Here is a 17,403-nt window from a genome sequence, read left to right on the forward strand (position 1 = left end):
TTCTGAATAGATATTCCCAATTTAAGGAGTCAAAGGCTTTCTCTATGTCTAAACCAATTCTGAGTGTTTTTTTTTTATTTTCTTTATTTACGTAATCTATAAGGGTAAGTATCCTTTTAATATTATCGTGCATGTGTCTACTATATATAAATCCAGTTTGATCATTATTTATTATTTTAGATAATGGTATTTTCATTCTATTGGCTAAAATTGACATAAATACCTTATAATCATTATTTAGTAATGATATGGGTCTATATGAGGTACAAAAATTTGGTATTTTCTTTTAGAATTGGAGTGACTAAAGAAAATTTCCAAGAAGGTGGTATTATTGCTTGTGATTGGATTTCTAATAAAGTTTTATGGAAGAAAGAAATTGTCGTTGGGGGAAACATTTATATATTTCCATAATTATATTGTCTATTCCTGATGCTTTGTTAGTTTTAGCTTTTATTCTGTCAGTGATTTCTTTGTAAGATATAGGTTTATGTAAATCTAATTTTTTTTTGTTCTGGTATTTTTTTATATTGATAGAATTTGTATCCAAACTTAATTGATCAGTATGTAAATCCATTTTTAAAGTGTTCCATGTAGTGATATCTGAATGCATCAAGAATGTATCCTATATCCGAAACATTCTTCCCTTTCTTTTCATGGTAGATATTGTTAATGTTATTAGCTTTGGATTGTATTTTAAGTGTTGTGGCTAACTTATGCAAATATCTGAGGAAGTAGCTAAGGAGATTACTTTTAGTTTTCTAAGGCTAGACTAGTTTTGTGTGTTAGAATTTCATTTTATTTTTTATTTAATTCCTCTATTTTCTTTTTAATTTCTAAAGAAGTTTGATTTTTTTTTTCAGATTTCATTGACAAAAGTCTGGATTGTAAATCTAATAATTCAGAATCCCACTCTCTAACTTTAGTTTTATGCAAACTAAGGATTTTACCAAATATATAAGCTTTTAATGAGTCCCATATCATAACTTTATTGATTTATGTTGTATAATTAATATCTAGAAAAAACTGTAATTCTGACAACCGTTTAAATTTTTTGATTTTTGTTATATATGATGGGATTCTAGAAGAAAAGATTAATGGTTTGAAGTCAATTTTGAATTTCAAAATCAAAGAGTTGTGGTCTGAGAAAGGCCATGGAGTAACTGAGAAATTGGTGATTTTTGAATGTAAATCCTGAACAAATAAATATTTTATCTATTCTAGTTTGAGTTCCAAATATGTGGTCTTGATGGGAGAACAGTAAAGATTTATCTTCTTTCATTTTAAGTGTATCTATTAAATTAAATGATTCAACGCATTTTTTTAAAGATTTTGAAATAGAAGATGTATGAAGCAGTCTCTTGTTGGTAGTTTCATAAGCATCTAGGATACAGTTGAAGTCTCCTCCTATTATTAAATTACCTTTGTAATTATTGGAAATGAAATCTAAGTGTTTTTGACAGTTCCTACTCCCAATACCAGGGAACCAGTATAGATTTGATAGAGTCCATATTCCATTATTAAATTTAACTATTACAAAGGCTATAAGGCCTTCTTTATCTTCACCTTTATAAATAATCTCTGGGGTGATGATCTTTTTCCATAAAATTGTTACTCCTTTTGTATTTGTCTTAAAGGAGGATTGGGCTAAAATCATGTATCCCTTGGGGTTCCATGTATATATGTCATTTATTTTGAAATGTGTTTCTTAAAGAAAAACTGCTTGTGTTTTGTTCAATTTTAAATATTTCAGTAAGTTTGATCTTTTGCTTGGATTATTTAAGCCATTAGTATTTAAGGATAATAAAGTTAAATCCATATCAAATTATTCTCAGAAAAAAATATACTTTTTTTAGTTTTTTTATTATTATACCTATTAAACAGTTTCCTCTGATAACAGCAAAGATTGTGTGTAAGCTTTTGAAAGAAATTGTCAGTCTTATTTCTTTTATGAATACAGATAAAATAATATTTTGGTCAGGCTTAAGAAGAACATTTTTATATAATAGTAAGATTAAAATAACAACTATTAGTTTAACGAAGTCCCACTCTAAACATGGAATGAAAAGCATTCCTAATCTAATAGATAAACATAGGTCTATTAGATTATTGATCATACCTTTAACAAACAACTGTGCTCCATAAACTAAACAATTGCAAGGAGAATGATTTCTAAAAGAAATATGAAATTCTAAGATGTTTTTATACCAGGAAATCAACAATTTTATTACATTAGGAAATACCTGATATGTAATCACCTATACGGAATTCTCAAATCATAAAATATATTTGCATTCAGATGGTATATTTAATATGAATCTGACAGGAATATCTTTATACTATGATTATTAATAATGATAATTAAATGGTGCTAAAGAATGTATCTACTTCTTACTATCCTAATTCAATTTAATAACTATATGATGTCCAACTTTCCATAATGATATATTAATAGACTTTAAGTGTAATCGCAACCAATTAGCATTTAGTATTTATATATTATGGACAGGCGAGGCTTATTATAGTTTTTATAGTATTCATACTATAAATATAAGTAGTGTTTTCATATATGCAGAGATATTGACCAAATTGATAATAATAAGGTGTGATTGTGTTGCTAATGATATTACTCTGGAGAAGGACTGTATACCATATTTTCCTGGTTAATGTGTACTTGGCTACAGTTTTATGTTTTTATCTGCAATATACATCTATAGGGTCCTACTCGGGTATCATAATTTCATACTAATTCATACATTAGAGAATTTCATGTCACAAGGTAAAAGATTACCTGCACACTAATTTGTATCTGAGAAGGTTCAGGAATATTTCTGTATATCCTGTTCATTTGTTGTGCATTAGTCTATTTATAGATCTTATAAAACTGTGACGTGAATAAAGTCTAGTTTGATGTTTATGGCTGTAACAACTTTTTATAGTCATACTTATTGAAAAATACGCAGACACAGTAGAAAGCCATAAATGTATGAAACTTCAGATTTATCCAGTTTGTCATCATATTTGCCAGTCCTTGCTAAAAGGAAATATTAAATGTTGACAGTATTATCATATATAAATTCTACTACTTAACACTGGAGACAAGAACCTAACAGTTACTGAGATAAAGTTACAGCTATCTTATAAAGTTATCTATATTGTGAAAGGCTAGAATTTTGGAAAATATTATTCAATGTGGACTATGCAAACATTGCGATATTCAAATAATAATACAGTTTGTAAGTAATAATTTCAGATAGTATAATCGATGAAACATCTCAGAGGTAATAGTCATCACTCTTACTGATATACAAATAATTGTCTTGTCTCATTACTGGCATGTTTAAATTGTAAAAATTCTCAATATGCAGACATAACTAAATGTTAGTGCATTCTAGATACAGTGTGCCTTTTTTCTCCTCTCTGCATATGAGAAGTTTTCATATATAACAATTCTTAGTGTATTAGAGGTACTTTTATAAGTTAGAAGCAACAGATTCTCTTGATGTCAAGATCATTGAATACAAACATTAGATATTGATTTAGCATTATAATTGCCTCCATTCACTGTTATTTAATTTGTATTTATCAGATGTTATTATGATGTACTTGATAAATTCTCTATTCACTATTTGTCAATAGCATTATTTGTACTCCTTCTGGAAAGTGATTAACAGACAAACCAATCCTATGTCAAACTTTACTTCTGTGTCAATTAATTACTATGCAAAGACAAAGTCTGAAAATATTGAATTAAAATAAAAACAATTTCAAGTTTGTACAGTTTTCCAGGTTTTAAGAGAGTTTGGATAAGTGGCTATGATTAATTCAAAAGCTACTTGTTTCAGATTATGACAGGTTGCATTTCTTTGCATTCTCTAGAATGTCACACTCATGTTGACTTTCCTGCATAGCGTTACTAGTTTAATGTCAGCTTAGAAAAACATTTGTTCCACTGGCAGTGTCATATTTACCAAATATACCAATTCCACTCAAATACAAACTAGTAACCAGATATAGAGGCCAAATTGCAGTCAATGCAGCAAAACAACTCCATTTATTGACCAATGCTGTGTCAACTCAATAAAAACAGCAAACCAGTAAATCCAAAAGGTTAAGTGCTTTCGTCCAAAAGTGCATATGACTTCTTCAGAACAAAGAACTATGGTGACCCCAACCTTAAAATACTTGTATAATCAACCAGTTACACAATCAATTAAAATTGTATTGATTAAAATAGTTATAGAAGAATGCCCTTGCATTGAAAACACAGAATAAATTAAATGAACTGGGTGTTACCCTAAAATGTTTTTTAACTTTAAAACACTATTAATGCTAACATTTTCATTAATCCCATGGTACTTTGTGGCATTGAGTCTTAACTGCCACCTGAGTTCACAAATACACAAATTTTCATCCAGAACAAATTCTTGCATATCCTGAACAATTTGTTGAATCCAGCTCTTACAAGTTAGGGGACGGCCAGAAAATGATGGGTACTTTTAAGTGTGGAATGTGTTCCCAATGTCCCCATATCCTGGTTTGTGGAAGTAAATTTCATCTGAATGGTAAGAATATTTTCATCAAAGATCATTTTAATTGCCAAAGTAAAAATGTGGTATATATGGCTAAATGTTTACAGTGCTGTGTATTTTATACTGGTAAGACCTGCAGATGGTTAAAATACAGGATTTATGAACATTTATCTGATGTAAAAATACTATACAGGCATATATTTGACAACAAAGATCATGTTTTGGTTTCTTAATTGTGCAACAAATTGTTCAGGATATACAAGGATTTGTTGTGGATGAAAATGTGTGTATTTGTGAACTCAGGTGGCAGTTAAGACTCAGTGCCACAAAGTACCCTGGGATTAATGAAAATGTTAGCATTAATAGTATTTTAAAGTTTAAAAAAGCATTTTAGGGTAACACCCCAGTTCATTTCATTTATTATGTGTTTTCAATGCAAAGGCATTATTTTATAACTATTTTAATTAACACAATTATTTTGATTGATTAATTGTGTAATTGGTTGAGTATACAAGTATTTTAAGGTTGGGCTCACCATAGTTCTTTGTTCTGAAGAAGTCCTATGCACGTTTGGGATGAAAGTGCTTAACCTTTTGGGTTTACTGATTTGTTGTTTTTTATTGAATTGACACAGCATTGTTCAATAAATGGAGTTATTTTGCTACTTTGACTGTCATTTGGCCTCTATATCTGGTTATATATTTACCAAACATGACCCAAATCAGCATCAAATATTAGGAATTAAAATACAAGCAATTACCTTAAATTGTTCTATAAAAACCAGATTACATCAAGAAATAAACACAATATTACCTCTTCCTGCTGACTCTGTGTATGATCCTTCTCACGGTTCCCTATTTAAAACTTAATAGAACCAACAGATAAGTTTCTTTTATTTGATAACTAAGTGCCGAGATTCACCTCGGAAGCTTGGCAGAGCTGTTAAGGGTTGATGCCATTGTTTCCTGTTACCATGAGAACCTAAATAGAATCAGATCCTACCAGGAGATTAATGAAAGGCAGTCTAAGGTGCTTATGAGACATTCAGAATGCAAAAGTTTCACATCTCTTTCTCACCAATGTAATTTTCCCTCTTTTTATGTAATGAGTGCAGAATGGAAAGAGAAGATATTTAAAGACAGAGTAGAAGCAAAACAATGGTAAAGTGCTAATGGTCATTCTAGGCCACAACTAATAAGTCAGCAAACATGGCAGCACTTCCCAAACAATCTGATAAACACATCAACATCCATTTACATTATATCATCTTAGGCAGGTCAGCAAACATGCCAATGCTTATTTTAACAAACTAGCATGTACAGTGGCTTTAATGTACGATATCACTTTAAACATTTCAGCAATTACGGCAACACCACTCAACCAGCTGGCAGACATGGCATCGTTCATGAACCATACATCAGACTAATTAATTCAGCAAATAAACCAATAGTTTCACAAACTTACAAACATAGCAGCACTTGTGTATAAGATATCAATTTAATCATACCAGCAGATATATCAGCATATATTTTAACAAGGAAGCAAACTCAGCAACTTTTATGAATGTTATTTCAACTGGATACACCAGTAGATGCAGCAACACTTATTTCACAAGCTAACAGGCACTGCAGAATTTATGAGTGGTATATTAATTTAGAGAATTTGAAACAGATAGCTATTAAATGGTGCCTCATTTAAGCAAATTAATTTCATTAATTAAATTAGTCAAGTGAAAGCAATAAGCAAACAAACAAGCAGAGTATTTGTTAGCTTCAGTAAATAGACCATGTATATTTTGCATGTTGTAAATGTTTATGTTAAGTAATAATACATGGTTCCTATTTTTTCCTAGTAAAGGGAACTATCCGAACTTGACCTACATGCACCTGTGTGGAAAATCACTTGACTCTTCAGTCTTTCAGAGTTAGACATTAAAAGCTTCTAAGTTAATTATGTAACTTTTTTGTTTTAAGAAGACATACAAAGGATACATTCTCATTTTAAACTGTTACTGATAACAGTTCATATCATAGTTGATAGTTTGAGACATTTAGTTGAAACAGCTATTTTAGAATCAGTCTTTTGTTTTTTTTTTTCTTTTTAACATCAGTCCAAGCACTTGTTTCTTTTATTCTTTTAAGATATGGATATATTTACGCCATATCTTCTGGGATATGAATCACGTTGTTGTTTTTAATAAATGAAAAAGCTTCTTCTAAGTCATTAAAGGTTCTCATCTCGTTGGCATACAGGATTTTTACCTTTGCTGGAAAGGGAAACTATGCCTTGATATTGTTTTGTTTTAGTAGTTTTGTTATTGGCCAAACATTTTTCCTTTGTTCTATTATTCTGGTGGAATAGTCATTGTCAAACCTTATCTGGTTCTGATTATATTTTAAAGGTGCTTTCCTCCAGGCAGATTTTAAAATTAGTATCTTGTCCAAGTATGAAAGAAATGTTATGACTATTGATCTAGGAGGGGTATTTGTTGAGTTGGAAGCAGGTTTCCCCAGATCTCTGTGTGCCCTTTCAATACCAAAAGCGAAACCTTCTTTTAAGTCTAAGAAATCAGTTATCCAGGTTGTTAAAGAAATTATGTCCTCACCTTCTATGTTTTCAGGTAACCCGAAGATCCTAATGTTTCTCATTTCCCTATTTTCTGAATTATCTACTTGGTTAAGCAGCCAAGTATTTTGTTTAAGAAGGAATTCTTTTTGTGCATCTTCTTCTTTGTCTCCCTTCAATGTCATTTAGAGAAGTCTTTATGTTTGTTATTTTTGTCTGATGTTGATGTAGCAACTCCTTGAGAGTATCAGTCTGTTTTTGGCAGTTCATTTTAAGATTTTCTAAATTTTCTTTAAAGTCATCCAGCTTCAAAGACAGTTCATGTAAGGTAGTTGTCATGAATTGTAGTTCTTTGTTTAAAGCTGCATCAGGGTGATAATTCCTTGAGTTGCTCATTTTCAGGAACTGAATAAATCTCCAAGTTTTCTGACAGGAAAATATTAATAGAAATCCACCAAAATTAATATATATATAGTTTAGTCATTTATTTATAAGTTTATGTATTTTTTTTTGAAAAAAAATATTTTCCCTATTTTATTTTACTAATTTATGGAGCTCTAAAATTTTGCTGCTTTTGGTTGGCCATTCACGCTTTGCCCCCAAATGCTGAAAAAGTTTTGACTACCTGGAGTTGTGCTTTCAGTTCCTCATCTGATGAGCTATACTGTTTTAAATCATTGACAAACAGACAATGAGAAGTTTTTACACTTTGTTGTCTTCTAGGAGACAAATTACAGCCATGGCCTAATCCTGTTAAATAGACAGCTTAATGGGTAAGGGCAAGACAGAACAGCATTGGTGACAAGGAGTCATGTTGGAATATTCCCCCTTTGAATTTTTATCCCTGGAATAATAATTTGTGCTTTATCATGGCTTAACTGCAAAGTGGTTTGCCACTGTTTCATGGTCACTGTGATGTAGTTTATCAGTGTAGGGCATATCTTACACATTTTAAGCACTCTTTTATCCATGAAAGTGGGATACTGTCAAATGCTTTTTTGTAGTCAATCCATGCCATACTTATATTCTTTCTCTTTTTTACAGTTCGCCAATATGACCTTATTTAGCAACAAATGATCCTTTGTTCCATATGACTTTCTTTTATGGCCTTTTTGTTCTATTACCATAATTGAGTTTTCTTCTAAATGACTATAAACTCTGTTGGCATCAATTCCAATCTATAGTTTATACGTTATTGGTCTATAATTTTTAATTTTTAAACTAGCTTGCAGGTTCACTCTTAAGTCAGAGCATTGTCTTTCCTGTTGTTAGCCTGGTTGCTGCCTGTTCAGGGTGTATATATAAATAGTTCTTACTCCTGGCTAAATCTTTTTGCAAAGATGTTAATACTTTTAAACAGAAGTTAGGTACTGCATCTGGGCCTGGGGTTTTCCAGTTAGAGGATTTTCTTAACTTTGTTTAAATCTCTCTGGCTGTTACTTCATCCCATTTCATATCCTGTACCTTTGAACTTCTTATTATTTCTTTTAATTCTTATATCCATTTAGCATCTTTGCCATGTTCCACAGGATCTTCATAAATACTTCTCCAAAATGTATCTATTTCTTCTTTTTTTGTGGTCTTTCAATTCCTTTTACCTTGTTTCCCAATTATCTACAAAACCTTTTTGGGGCATCAATAAATTGCTTATTTTGTACTGTTCCTTTATATTTATCTGTGTATTTTCCTAGTTTTAATGCCTGTGCTGATATTTTTAGTTTATTATTTGTGGTAATGCTTGATAAATCCTGATCCGTTATAAAATTGTACATTGTTTTTATCACGTCTATCTTTCTAAGTATTTTTGTTGATCTCTTCCCTCTTCTATATTCTTCTAACAGTGACACTTCTTGTCTTAATCGCTTTATAGTTTTATCTATTTGATACTTCCATGTTGGTATTCAATGTATCTCCTACCTTTCCCTTACTACCCTTTACTTTTGTTATATGGCATGAATCTCTATGAACAGTCCTAATTACTGTGTTCATTTGTTTTATCAAACCTCTGGCTTTTGGGGTTTTATTGATCTTCTGCAGTCTATCTATCTCTATTAAATCAAGCAACTCTTGACTTAGCTAATTTTCTTCTAAACTAAGGGAACATTTTTTGTTCTTGCATTCTATAGAAAGTTCTATAGCATCTTCCTCTGGTGCATTCTCTTCAATCTCATCCTGTGTCATCTCTTGCTCTGTCATATGGGAACTCACTGGCCTATCACTCCTCAACATTGACTGCATCAGAGTTGTCACAGTTTCATGTTCCTTCCCTTGCTGTCCACCTTCAAGTGAACGTTTATACTGGTTTCCTGTGGAAGGCTCCAACATATCTTCATAGTTGCTTCCCGTCCCACTGGTTTCTCTTTAATTGGTTTGTCCATTGCTCCATCTTGCTTGTGGTGCTTTTGGAGTAAGATTTTCTACACCGAATTCTTCACTTTGCAGGTACTCCATAACCTCAGTTTTTATTTCTTTACCTTCTCCATTGCTAATCTTATTTTCTAATTTTCCTCTTTGTCTTCTTATTTTTGGTATTGTAAAGTTTTCCATCTCTGGATTACTTTGCGTCTATTTCTCTGCAAATATCTTTGATGCTGTTCTTTTTATATTGATTAGTTTTTCTTTGCCTTTGCTTAACCTCCATGCCTCTGCCTACACTTTTATTGTTTCTTAACTTATAAATCCTATGATCTCCTTGGATCTGGATCTACCACCAGGTTAGCCTACTAGGCATTCAATACCTTATCATTCTTAAAAACACTGTCTAGAATTTTCCATCTGAGTAAAAATGTAATTTGTTTGTGCATCTGTTTTTGTGTTTGTTTACATCTGTGTAAAAATCCTTTTATTTGTGTTTTATTTTGTGTTTTAAACTGTAAAAATGTAACCGTTTGTTGAATGTCTTTTTGGAGCTTTTCTCCCTGGGTCTCCACTGAAAATTGACATGTATCCAGTTAGACTATCCCACAAATGTAAACAAATGTAAAATAAGTAAGTAAATAAATATTACACAATATTACATCTCTTATTCTTTCCCATGTCTTTATTTCTCCTTCAGATGTCTCCTGATCTTCTTGTTTCTTCTTACTTTGGGGACTCAATTCCATCATTCTGTGATGTAACCTGTGTTAGACTTTCTACACCAAATCCTTTACTTCGCAAGCATTCCATAATGTCAACTTCTATTTTTTTAACTTCTACTTTACTAATCTTTTTTACATTCTCGCTTTGTGGTATTATTTTTTATTGTGAAATGTTCCATATCTGGTTGCCTTTGCCTGTATTTCTCTTCAAATATCATTGGGGCTTACTTTTTTATATTAATTAATTTGGCTTTTGACTTTGCATAAATACTGCACTATATCAAATCTCTTTCTTTCCCACGTCCATATTTATTTTTTATACTTTTCAAAAATCTCTAAATTTTGTTGTTTAAATTTTTACATTTCCTCAGATCCTTCTTTTTCCAAACAGATCAAAGTTTCTTGGTCTATATAATGTTTTTCACAAATCTGTTCTATTAATGAACATACATTTTTATTTGAAGCTTCTGACAGTTTTTTTCTGTGGAAGTATTTTTCTTTACTCTAAATTCTCTCTATCTTTTTGTATATTTTGTGTTTGGAAATTCTGGACTTTTTGTATAATAGTAACAATACACAGTTTCTTTGTTATCCTCAATAGCCCATTTTATCGTCTTTATGACTCTTCTCTGGTCTATCAGTTTTTGTGATCTTTGTGGACTGATGCTTCTTTCTACAATAGGTGGCCCATCCTGCCCCTGGGCCTGGCCCCATTGTAGGAATACTTCTGTATTTTGAGGATTCCCCACTGTAATTTTTTTCCAGTCCTGGCACTGGTGCACCTACCAGGATTGAGCACTTTTTTTCCTGGGTCTTGTGCACCCAGCTATCTTTTATTTTATTTTTATTTTTGACCTACTTCTGTCCATGATATATGCTATATGAAATACAGTCTATATATCAGTGTCATCTTGGAGTGATTTTGTGAAAAACAGGGTCCACCTCGTGAAGGTACTCACCAAGACCTGAGGATGAATTCAATTTCACAATACTACTCTCCTTTGCTTGCTGACTTATCATCTTTCCATTTGGGCCCCTAAGTTCCCCACAGTGTGAGTGAGCAAATGAACAAAAACCTACAAGCAGGCCATAGTGACCTTTCAATATTAAAAGCCCAACAAGTGTTTACCTTATCCAAAAGTTCTCATGAGCAGACTTATCCTCACTACCACCATGCAAGTCAAAGTACCATACCAGGTATCAGCATGCTTGGTCACCCTTCACAATTACTTGTTGACTGCCTTTAATTTCCTAAACCATTGATCGTGCTACAAACAACCAGCATCTCCTTTTAACTTCTGTGTCTCCATTATTGTTAGACAATAGGCTGGTATGTGAAAAGCCTATTTAGGCTCCTTCTCCAGGGTGACCACCAGTAGGTAAACAAAACCAAACAGCCATAAACCTAGACAGATTTCTTTACCTAAAGCCACCAGAGTTACTGTTAATTCCTGATAACCTAGTGCATTTCCTTCCACAATCCTCTGTGCCCCATCTACTTCCAATAAATCAAAAATATCTACATTGACACCCCTGGAGATATGCTCTGTCATTGTCAGAGGGATAGATACTTTTATAATCACACCATTGCCCCCCAAAGGAAAGGATTGGTCATCACATAGACCAGGTAACTGACCCTCCTTCAAAGGTTCTGCATATTCTACATTTGGATGTAGGTGCCAAAATGGGATATATGGAAATAAAAAGGCATGTCATTTGTGCACCTGCATCCTTGGCTTCCAGTAATGACCCATGTGGACTGAGGACTGCAACCTCTGTGAAGCATGATAATGGCCAGATACATGCTTCAACTTGTGTAGCCTATTCCTGTCTGGAGAACATCTGTCAAATGCTCATCACATTCTGGCTCTGTACCTCCTCCCCAGCCTCAGTGATAGAATTCACAATGTTATCTGCTAGTGGCAGAGCTGGGACTGCCCTCTCTGGAGTACTGCTCGCTTCTTTTCTGTGTCCTCTCCTTCCACTCCTCTGAATCAGGTCACTAGATGTCCACTTCTCCAGGGTCTAATGCTTCTTTTCTCTTGCAGCAATTCCATAGGTGTCCTCCGAAACTATTGCTGGCTACCTTATGACCTCCTCAAAAAAAGTTGTTGGCTTGGGATGTGATGAAATGCCATCACATGAACTATCACATTGACAATGGTCTCCTGAGAGTTGACCCAGTTGTTCAGGATTTGGGAACTTATGTGGACAGTGACCTACCTTTTGACCAGCAAGTGTCTATTGTCATTACAGAGTCCTTCTATGTTGCCCAGTTTATAAACGAAGGATTGTCTCTGGATCTAATTTGGAGGGACAGGTATATTTTGCAGAGGCTAGTGCTGTTGTGGAATAGACTCCCGATCCACATAAAACAAAAATTCATCCTTGTCCATTTCCAAGTGGAACTTATAGCCATGGATGGGAAACATAAAATGTATCCCCGAACTCCCCTCTGTACTACTAATGAACAGAGACTCCTCCTAAATTCTTTATCACGTGCATGGGTCTGCTCAAATTATCTATGGTATGAGCCCAGTTATTCTTATTAGGATAATATATAATTATCAACCATGGGATAGGTAAGGCCAATCTATAACCAAATGGGCTAAGTTATTTTGAGCACAAAAATAGAAATTGCCAAGGTGTAAAATGGCCCACAAGGGCAGCTATCCTAGTATTGAGCTATGAACCTATCAGCATTTCAGATGTTCTATATTAGCCATGCTATAAAAGAAAAAAACACATCATTAAACACTACAGACAACAATGGCCCCTGCATCTCCTCTCCAGCATCACTTTCTCAAATAATCTGTCCTTATTACTGGACTAGCCTCCAGTACCCAATGTCCATTCAGGGACTACCTGACATCTGTCTACACCCACCAGACTTACTCTGGTATTCTGGGGGCTGGCCTTGGATCATAAGGTTGTCCTGGAGGCTTTACTGTCTGTGCTTCTAAGGTGTTTTTTTATATGCCTTACCCAGTTTCCCTTTCACCTCTCCTCATCCCTTCCTACTGCTCCAGCAGTTGTCTGAGTTGCCAATTGAACTCAGATTGACTGGATCATAGTCAGGGCTTTATCCCTCTACACCACTGGAGTGGTCCTTTTTGTTCTTTTTTTATCTGCAGTTTAAAGACTCAAAATGCAACATTAGAAGTGGAAGTGTAAGGGAATAAAACCCCGCATCAGGGACTTTTTACAATATTACCCCAAATTAGTTGATGTAGCAATGCACATATGAGCCTGAATTAATAGCATCTCTGTGCCAAAATCTATGCAGTTGCAAAAAAAAAAAAAAAACACTACTCCCTGGGCTGTCATAACCAATAACCAAAGGCAAATGTGCTATCCTGTGACCCATTTTCCTTATACAACCTCACCGCATCCAATCCAACTTCTATAAGTCACAAAGCAACTAAAAATGTTCGATATACGCTGCATCTATTCCCTTATATACCACCTCTAACTTCAGTGAATAAAACCCTAACTCAATTTTATAAACTATCTTACTCTTCTTAGGTATATAAAGCTATGGTTAACTCCAAAATCTGAATCTTTTCATCCAATAAGAAACCTCCACTTATCACCTGTTCCTACTTAAAGTTGAGTTCAACCATGTACTGAGCACCCATAAACCTCTGGCTGCTCCCAAAAGCAATGAATAATACCTTGGAATTGAGCAGCATACAGAGCTTACAGTGTACAACAGAATGCTACAAAGAGGAACTGTCCAAATTATTTAGCTATTAATTGATGCTAACAGTCATATCATATCCTATGACTATTTAACACAATTCTGGAGGAGCTCAAAACGCCAAAACCACTTAAACGTTATGCCAAGACAATTAATGTCATAATACTACAAGCTTGCATCAAGACCCATTAGATGAAATAAAGAAACAAAAAGATCACATGCCTGGCCTTTAACAAATGGCTGTATTTTTCAGTGATATTCACACACAAATCTTCATGCAGCTATGCAGGAATATAGAAGACAAATCCAGGCACATACTGCCAAATAAGGGAGCAAGAGACAAGACAGCATATGAGACAACTCCAGGGATATACTGCCATATGAGTGAAAGTAAAGTATCAATAGTTAGACTGTTAGCAGTATCAGTAGTGCAACAGGTAGGCCATTCACCTTTGGTGTAGATAGCGGAAGTTCTATTCCCACACCAGGCTGATGGATTGCTGATACTGTACTGCAGCATGATGGGAGGTGCTTCACTCCTGAGTGTGTCATCCTTTGGATAACATGGGAAACCAGGGTCCCATCTGCTTGATTTGGTGGATGCAAAAGATCCTATATTACCTATTGAAAAGATTAGGGGTCCTTTATTAAAACACTCAAACTTATTTACATTTTACATACATATGTTATATACACTATAAACAATATGTACATCACATCTTTCATTTACATTCTTTTCACCATACATACAGTAATCATTTTATGCTTTCTGACCTCCACTTCAACTTCCACAACCAAAATCTTACTTTAATATCATAGCCAATTCCCATTTTTATTGGACATAATTTCCTTCACTCTCTAGTTCCAAATTAACTATAAAATATAGAACTTTTTTTTATCAATTCTTTCAACATATTTTCCACTTTTGTTCTTGTAATACCCAAATTCAATCATGTTCATATTTAAATTATTTACTTCTGTGAATCCTTCCACATAATTCATATCCAAGATCTTTTTCCATAACACTTTTAATTCTTCTGCATCCTAGAAAAACATGTTCACTAGTTTCAAATTCTTCTCAATACAAACAAACACTATCTTATTTGCTTTTGTAAGGTATATTTATCTTTACTGGTAATTTTTGTATAAGAAATCTGTAAAAAAAACTCTTGACACTCTCTCGTGTCCTTACATCTTTCCATTCTTGCATTTATAATGCTCTTTTTTTTTTATCTTTACTTAATTCTTTCCATGGATATATTCAAAAATACTTTTCCGTACCATTCTTTTCTCCCATTTTCATTCTCTTTTGCATTCATTTTCCAGAGAATAATCTTATCTTGATAATTCTTCATCTTTACTGAACTCTCCTTTTTTGAACTAAAAACTGTTAATCATTCTGTTTTATATTTAAAACTTAATATCTGTATTATCAGATCAGTTAGCAGATTAAAATGCAGTGTAAGCTATTGGATTTATTAAACCCAAGCCTCCTTTTTCTTTACTCATATATAATCCCCCTTTTACTGGATTCAACCTAGAGCCCCAAATAAAGAAAAACATTATATTATGTATTTATTTTTCCAGTGTCAAAGGAATATTGAAAATGCCTGTTAAATAAGCAATTCTGGATAACAAAACAGAATTAATTAAATAATATTTTTTTTTCTTTTAATGAAAGTCTAAAAGACTTCCAAAACACACACATGTATTTCATGGATCTACTTCACAATACCGCAATTTCAGAATGCCGACAACCATATGGCCGACACCATATGACCGACATCCGAAATCTTGACATTGTAAGTAGACCATGTAAAAGGAAAATAACATTTCCTTTCAACTGCTAGCAGGGGGGCAGAGACCCCCTGTGCAGGGCTCTACCCCCACACCCCTGTAACTTTAATATACCAACTCCAAGATCGCACTACAGTGCAGGAATGGAAATCTTTCCATTCTGCACTACAGTGAGATGCAGGTTCCACATTGTTGGCATTCCGAATGTCGATCATATGGTGTCGGCCATATGGTTGTCTGCATTCTGGAGTGTTGGCAATGTCAGGTAGGCCCATATTTCATATCCTCTACTTTTTTTCCATATTGTTTCTATAATTTCTTGATTTCCAAAACTAATTCCAAGAATTTTGATTTTTGTCATATTGAATTTAATTCCACCACTCATCCCCCTCAAATCCTAAACCTTGACTTTTTTTCTTTGTTTATCGAAAATCCTATTACTTGAATAATCTCCTGCAATTGCTTTTTCACTATACTCATACCTAACTCATGTTTTGCAACAATATTATCATCTGCATATGATAAATAAATATAAATAAAATGTGCATTTTATCCCTTCATTGGAAATATAACTCATCAATTCCATCTCTCTATTCATGTAGGTGGATATCACATTCATTACTAACACAAATAATGTACTAATCAATGGACAGCTTTGTCTAATATCAATCTCCAGCTATATAGCTTTACTTAACCACCAATTTACCATTGCCTTAAATATACTGCACCTATATGCTGCAATACAAACACATTTTTAATATTTTTGCTTATATTACAGACTTCAAATATATCCTATAATACAGAATGGTAAATTGAATCAAAAACTTTATTTAAATCCCTTGCCATTAATTTTGTCTGAACATGTCTATATCCCCTACTAGTTCCCAAATTATCAATAATAAATATTGAACTCTTTTACCTTTTGTACCATGCACACATTAATTTGCAACTTTATCTGCTTTCTCTTCCATCCTTTTTTGTAAAAATTTCATAAAAAGTTTATAATCCATGTTATTTAATACAATGGGTCTCTAATTCTGTCGTTCTCTTTTCTCACCTCTTTCCATATAAATCTAACACCCCTACACAATTCCTTATAAATAAAACATTTATTCAACCATTTAATACCTTTACAAACCTTTTTTTTTGTCTAAAGTCATATTTTATACAGCCTGTATTATATTCCTTCTGGTCCTGCTGCTCAGTCTAAATTCATTACTTTCAAAACCTGTTCTAATTTTTCTCTTATGATTTCTTTTTCCAAATCAGGAAATGTACATGCCTTCCATTTCTGACCCAGCTTTATCCTCTGTTCTTTAAATAATGTCTTAATATGCTCTTTTTCCATAATTTTCTTTTGTATATTATAAATTATACCTGATGAATCCTTCATTTCTTTCATGACACTATTATTCCCTTTAATTATTTTACTTAAATATGGCGTAATTTCCTCTTTTTTCCTTGCAAAAATATCATTGTTTATACAATAAATATTCTATTTTTTTCTTGTTCAATTCATATAATTCCTGTTCCTTAATAAAGACATTTTCACAACTCTTCTCTGCACAATCAGTAGTATCATCACTTAACTTCTTATACTTTATATTTTCCCATGTTACATAACAAGTTTCATATTTTTGTTTAAAACTTAACCACCACTCTGACCAATCCTTGTAAAATTCTTTCATCTCTACATGGTCTTGCCATAATTCATTAGCTCTTCTTTCCCTAT

The sequence above is a fragment of the Protopterus annectens genome, chromosome 5.part0 (assembly GCF_019279795.1).
Source record: "Protopterus annectens isolate FY-2018-M chromosome 5.part0, PAN1.0, whole genome shotgun sequence".
NCBI lineage: Eukaryota > Metazoa > Chordata > Ceratodontiformes > Protopteridae > Protopterus > Protopterus annectens.